The sequence below is a fragment of the Arachis duranensis genome, chromosome 2 (genome assembly GCF_000817695.3).
Source record: "Arachis duranensis cultivar V14167 chromosome 2, aradu.V14167.gnm2.J7QH, whole genome shotgun sequence".
Taxonomy (NCBI): domain Eukaryota; kingdom Viridiplantae; phylum Streptophyta; class Magnoliopsida; order Fabales; family Fabaceae; genus Arachis; species Arachis duranensis.
Window position 1 is genome coordinate 91,257,365 of NC_029773.3, and position 8,045 is coordinate 91,265,409.

Genomic DNA, 8,045 nt, shown 5'->3' on the forward strand with positions numbered 1-8,045 from the left:
GAGCTATGATCGCCGCATTGTTTGCGGGCCACGCGTCCACCGCGTCGTGCTCTAGTTTCTACCGGAACAATTTTATAGGTAAGCCATTAATTACTCTCAGCCACTCTTTTCTCCCAATTTTCAAAAAATTAGAAGAGATGTTGAATTTTTTTTAACTTATGATGTTTTAGGATCCAATTAGCTTGAGAAAAACGTTCATTCTTGCTTATATGAAGCTTGGGTAAGATGAGAAAACCATAAGTTTATTTTAATTTCACTGAATTTGAGCTTTGAGCATTGAATTGGGTATATATGTGCTATAAATGTGTATTAGGTTGTGAATAAATAATTGGAGTTTGGAATTGTGAATATTGGAACTTGGAGGAAGCTGAGCCTACTGTTTACTGAATTTTGGAAGGGCTGTGTTTGTTTTAAATAAGTTGCCTTGATCACTACGAGAAAATCGGCCAAGGTATGGTTTAGGTTTCTTGCATTTAATATGTAAGATTCTGTGAAAACTTAGGTTAGATGACTATAGAATAGGTTGAAACGAATGTGTATATAATTACTGCTTAGCATCTTGTTAATTAGTTGATTTGGTTGGATGTTTGTGTGAGTTGAGTAGCTTGATGATTATAGATTTGAGAATGTAAGTTTATAGTTGATAATGCTTGATGAATTAGTGGTGATTTGGTGAATTTGTTGATGATTTGAAATATGATTATGGTGGTGATTGTTATGGCGATGAAGAGGGTTATACAGTGTTGATTTGGTAGGTTTGGAAGTATATAAAATGAAACTTTGAATTGAAAAGGAGGTTTGGATTTGTTTGTAAAACTTTGGTTTTGGACTGAACTTCGGCGGGTTATAACTCAACTTCTGAAACCCCAAATTGATTTCAAGTTGTTTTAAATGAAAATTGGGTTCATGAAGTTTATGTCGTTCGAAAAACGGAAGAAAAACGATTTAAAACGACTGAATTATGCATGTCGAAAATTTTGGTGTGGAATATGTTAATCTCCAGGAGGTATTTACCTGGTTCTGCAGCTCTCTGGTTGATCCCCTTTTTTTAAGAACGTACATCTACGCGTACACGTGGCATGGAATTTTGGCGATGCGTACGCAACTGGTCCCATGCGCACGCGTGACATGAAGTTTTCGCCCACGTGTACCCATGACAAAGAGACGTGCGCGCGAGCTGCAGTTTCACACTCCCACGCGCACATGTGGCCCCTATTTCAGCAAACATGGTTTTCAACGTTTTAAACTGTATTTCAAACTTCTAAACCTCTATTTGCATTCCTTTAATCATTAATAATATTGTTAAACTTGATATTCATATGAAGTTAGGAAATAGGGATAACTTAGAGATGAAGTAAAGCTGAAAAGTTATGAATTGACTATGAAATGTTATAGATGATCATGTATGATACTTGGCTGGATAATCAAATGCATGACATGTATGATACTTGGCTTGAATGATGAAATGATCTGAGATATAAGATTTTCTGGGTAAAGTACCGTGGCTTGCCACCATATGTACCAGGTTGAAAACTTGATACTCTATTGACCCTACGACGTAAGGGTGACCGGACACTTATAAATTCCAAGGAATGTTAACCCCATTGAGCAATATTGATTATTTGAGAAAAAGCTATGCATAGACTCTTGGGAATACACGACGAGGAACAGTCTAAGATTTTCGGACTTGTCGGGTTGGCTGGATAACCGACAGATGAGCCTCATCGGCCATAGGATAGGCATGCATCATATGCATACTACTTGAATTACTTGTTTGTGCTTTAACTGGGTGTACCTAAGTGTACTTGTCATGCTAAGTGAATATTTGTTACCTGCAGTACTTGTAACCTTCCTGTGCTTGCCTTTATTTGTTTATTTGTCTATGAAATGCTGACGGAGTTGGAGGTATGGAGGAATGACAGTATGGGACTTAGATTTAAGGTTAAGTTAGGCTTAGATACTTTTATAAAACCACCTTTTATGACTTCTGTTTAATACTTTAAACTCTATAATCTGAGTGTCGGCGTTCTAGGATTGCCTCTGGCATTCCCAGGACCTTATCTATTATGTGTGTGGCACATTTACCATATTGAGAACCTCTGGTTCTCATTCCATACCATGTTGTTGTTTTTCAGATGCAAGTCGAGAGGCATCTCGTTAGGCGTCTGGGCTCCTAAGGCGAAGTGGTTACTGGGCTATTTTGTTATACAGTGATGTATATATATGTACTTAGTTTTCTCTTCGCATAACTTGTTCTTTTTTATCCTCTTAGAGGTTTATGGGGCGTCTGGGCTCCTAAGGCGAAGTGGTTACTGGGCTATTTTGTTATATATATATATATATGTATGTATGTATATACTTAGTTTTCTCTTCGCATAACTTGTTCTTTTTGATCCTCTTAGAGGTTTATGGAGAGACAGTATTTTGTTTATGTGTGTGTGTTCTCCAGCCAGTCCTGACTTCGCAGACTGAGTAGGAGCTTATTACTTTGTATCTTTGACCCTCTGTTCTTGTTTTTTGTTACTTTATACTTAACAGCTATAGCTTTCTTAGTATGCAAGATATCTCGTTTCTTGGGCATCGTGCTTTTATTTCGTTATTTTTATTTTCTCTTTTCTTCAAGACTCCTAGTATATTATAATATTTCTGCTAATATATGTACACATTTTATTTTAGAAGTCGTAATACCACACCACCTCTATTTTACAGCTTAAAGATAAAGTTCAGTGTGATAGGGTGTCACACATTGGAAGAGACATTGGCAGATAGTTTCTTCTTGGATTAGGTAGCGACAGCAAGTGCCAGGAGTGCCTGAAAATCTGCTATGCAATAAACTCATCACCGGGAGTTTTTTATGTAAACATTTCCGCAAAAAAAATCTTTATCTTGTGAGGTAACTTTATTTTTCATAGACTTTCTCAATTTTTGTGGTTTTAGGAAGATTGGGGCATTAAAAAAGTGGTGGATGGTAGAAAGAATAGGCAATTTTATAATCTGAATTTATCTTGTATGTTCTTGATTTGGATCAAATTCAACTAATTTTATCTTCCCTTTCTGCTGGTGTTATTGACAGGATTCTCGAGCTAATGGCCGCAGTGAAGGTAGACTCTACTAGCGTTTAGTTCTATTTTCGTTCAAGAGTCATTAGATCGCTGACTAGAACAGACTCAATAAAGTGTGGGTTAGTTGCTGTTGGAAGCCTGATAAGGGAACATTGAACGACATCGGGGGAGGCAGCCAAGAATCTTAGGTAATTATGACCGACGATCCAGAGCCTATTCTTCGTGACAAACCTTTTTCAATTACTTTTCGGCCCTCCAATATGTTGTACCAACCTCAAGAAGGTACATTATTACCTAACTCTGCTCTCAAAATGTCACTATATCTGAAGTATTTGTCCTTTAGTAATTTGAAAATAATTGAATTAGGATATTTAGTAATTCGTTAGCACTGTTTTTTCGAATAAAACTAGATTCTGCGTCCATAAATCTTTTATTTCGAACTTACTTTTTTTTTGTTTTATCATAATATCCCATTTAATTCATATAATTCTCCGTTTCGAACCTCATTAGTCCCACCAAAATTGAGCCACCATTCTAGGAATCTCATTAAATAAAGCACTTGAAAGTCTAAAACAAGACAACAAGTTAGACGTTAAATTTAACTTGTTTTCATATTATAAAGTTGGATATAATAAATATTAGAGATATAATAATTAATTTTTTTTTGTCAATTTAATAACCTATAAAAATATCAAACATACAGCATGAGCATGCGTGGTAAGTTCAGTTCTTGGTATACGCCTCTTCATGTGAAAACTAGGTTTATTTTTCAAATGGCTATTAGTATTAAATTTGATATTTTTAATTTTGCTATAATAAAGGGTTAATTTATATCGTTATAGAATTAATTAAATAATGGTTAAATATGTATTTATTAACCTTTGATTGATGATTTAGATAAACTGAAATTTATATCTAGCTTTTATAAATAGTATTTAAATATCTACTTAATATACTAAAACTGGGTTTTCTCTAATCAATGAAAGTGAGGTGTCACTTTCTCGTGAACCCATTTTCCCTCCAAAATGAATGCATTTAATGAATAATACATAATTATACTAATTTAGGAAAATATCTTTATTTTAATTATATAAAATCAATATTTAATGCATTATTAAACTACTTATCAATTATTAATCAGAAACATTTTAAATTATTTTAATGAATAATGCATAATTATACTAATTTAGGAAAATATCTTTATTTTAATTATATAAAATCAATATTTAATGCATTATTAAACTACTTATCAATTATTGATAAAAAATATTTTTAATTATTTTAATGAATAATGCATAATTATATTAATTTAGGAAAATATCTTTATTATAATTATATAAAATCAATATTTAATGCATTATTAAACTAATTATCAATCGAAAATATTTTTAAACATTTTAATTATATTCTTTCTAATTCTTATTCATTATCCAATGATTTTATTAGTGGCAAGTTGTTAACCATTCATATTGATAATAATAATAATTCTATTAGGATAAATATCAAATTCTATTCCTAATATAAAAATATAAAATTTAATTCCTTCCATTTTTATTTTACTACTATAAAAGATCATGTATGCTAGAAAAAAAGATTATTCGTTTACCAATTACTCTTTCATTTGATAGCTTTTACGACAATTCTTTTTCTTCCTATGAGGCGTCGTTGCAAGAAGACAACTATCGTGGACACAAACTACCACACTCTCCAACTTTCGTGCTCATCATTCGGAGCTATATAATATATGTTATCTATAAAGTATATTTTAAATTTTAAATCTTTTAAATTTTTTAAAATTATAATTTTTATTATTATTTAATTTATATAGTAAAACTCAATAATTGAAAAACTGGTTTATGGAATCACTTTTTGAATCTTAATATTCTAATATAATTTTTTAAATATTTCATTTAAAACAAAAGGAATTTTATTTTAATATACTAGTGCAGAGTAGCTTGTGTTATGCATATGTATAATGTTTCCTATTTCATTTTATCTCATTGATTTGTGAAATTAAAAGAAAAATTATATAATCTATCTCAAACATATGAAACACACAAAAATTTATTATGATGTTTGCACGTATTACGCTTAAGAAGCAATTCATTTATAATAATAATAATAAAAAAAATAATAATAACAAAAAGATAGAAAATTATATTTTAGAGAAATATAAATTGATTATTAATAATTGGTTATTAATAATGATAATTATATGATTAATTTTTAATAATCATTAAATATATTTAATATAAATAACCAAGTTTAATTAGTTAACAAATGAAAGAAAATATTATTGCACGATTGTAGAAGCAACAAAATATATATTGTAGAAGCCAATTTAATATAATAACAATAATTATCGTTATTATTCAATAATAATAATAGTTATAATCTTTCTTTTTATTAAAACACTCATCTAATTAAATTAATATAAATATATAATGAAAATAAAGGATGAATTTTTTGACTTGAAAGATAATACAATCGAATATTCTTGAAGATTTTAGAGCTGTAAATATATATTCTTCCTGTATAAATATACGCATGCATGTTACCTCATTTTTTTTATAAATGAAAAATAACATTTACCCGTTAAATTTGTTAGTTGCTCAACCGATTTATCTTATTTATTGTGATTGAGATTGATATATAATTATAAAGATTTTTTTCCTCCATTAATTTTAGTAAAAAAAATCCATGACGTAAAATAAAATGAAATAAAATCAGTATCTACTTTTTTCTCAATATTTTTTATATTTACGGTAAATATTAAATGTAAAAAAGAAAAAAATAATATTAATTATTATCACTTTTATTTATTTACATTCATAATTAAATTTAATATAATTATAGTAAGTCTCTATAATTATAACAATTTATATCTGTTACATATATAGCAATTATATTATATATAATTATATATCTCCTCTTTTATATATATACTTAGCAAGTATTTCTATTTATATAATCTACTTAATATATTAAAATTGGTTTTTTTNNNNATAATAATAATAATAATAATAATAATAATAATAATAATAATAATAATAATAATAATAATAATAATAATATACTTCTACTTAATATACTAAAATTGTATTTTTCTCTAACTAATTGAAGTGAGGTGTCAATTTTTCATAAATTCATTTTTCTTCTAAAATGAAAGCACTATTCTCTCTTTTAAATTTATTTTTAAAAAATATCTTTATTATATTTATATTACAATTAACATTTAATGAATAATGTATGATTATACTAATTTAGGAAAATATATTTATTATAATTATATAAAATTAATATTTAATGCATTATCAACTAATGAAAGCGATGTGTCAATTCTTTATGAATTTATTTTGTCTCCAAAATGAAAGTACTATTCTCTCTTCTAAATTTATTTTAGAAAAATTAAAATTCCATGCTGAATATAGGTGGCAAGTAAAAAAAAATAAGCAAGTTCATGGAATCAAATCATATTTCTATAACATATATAAGAATGTATATTTTTATTATATAAAAATTGAATTTCTGCACTTCATGATGGGCGTGACATACTTCTTAGCGTGTTTCTTAATTTATTTTTTATAACTCATTGAATACAATTTATTATAACAAATTAATTATATCAACTAATTGATTTGATTATGTATTTAAATATCACACTATTTATTATAATTTATATCAATCAAATAATTGTAATTTATTATATCAATTATTTTAATTCATTAATTTATAAGTTACATAATAACATAGATGATTTGTTACTTATACTAATTAAATACAATAAATACATATTAATTTAGTTAAAAAAATTATTATCTCCTATGTTTTCCTATTTATTTTTTTAATTCATTAAATCCAATCAATTATAATAAATTAATTATATCAACTAATTAATTCAATCAATTATTTTTTAATTTATTTTTTGAATTCAATAAATCAAATAAAATTAATTATACTAATTATTTGTATTGACTAATTGATTTGATTAATTCTTAAAATATTTTTATTTGATTTATTTTATTTATTTAAATATAACTAATTAGTTATTTAATTTTATTAGGATAAATATCAAATTCTATTTCTAATATAAAAATACAAAATTTTATTCATTCCATTTTTATTTTACCATATATGCTAGAAGAAAATATCATTCATTTACCAATTACTCTTTCATTGGGTAACTTTTACAACAATTCTTTTTCTTTCTATGAGGCGTCGTCACAAGAAGGCAACTATCATGGTTACAAATTAGCACATACTCTTCAACTCCCGTGCTCATCATTCAGAGCAATATATGATATCCATTAAGCATTTATAGACCATGGTGTTATCATGTTTGCATAAATAAAAAAAATTCGTAATTAAACTTAAGTCATTTACCTGTTTGTGTGGTATATTGTAGTGTGAAATTACTTTTAATTTGTGTTGTACAATGATATTATGGTTTAATTTAAGCTTTTATTTTAGAATTGTGTTATGATTTTATCTCATCATTTTCTCTTATATAATAAGTTGATATATTTTTATTTATTATTATTGAAGCAGATGTGATATAAAATTTGTAAAAAGAAAAAAAAACTTACATTCAATTTATTTTATTGTATTCTTCTATTCTTCTATTTTTTTATTTTTTTATTCATTTTATTTTCTTTTTAAATATCATATAATTTATTATAATTTATACCAATTAATTAATTATAATCATTATGTCGGTTAGTTTAATTCATTAATTTATAATATACATGATAAAATAGATCATTTGTTACTTATACATTTATTTTTCTAAAATCTAAATCTAAATAATTATATTTTCAGTTTTTTTTATGAACAAAATATTATTAATAATGAATAATAATTAACCATTCATACTTTTAATCAAAGTGTTTGGATGATTTTTATATTTATTAATATTAATTATTGATTTTTTTATAAATAAATTATATTATAATTTTATTTTAATTCATAATTGATTAATGATTA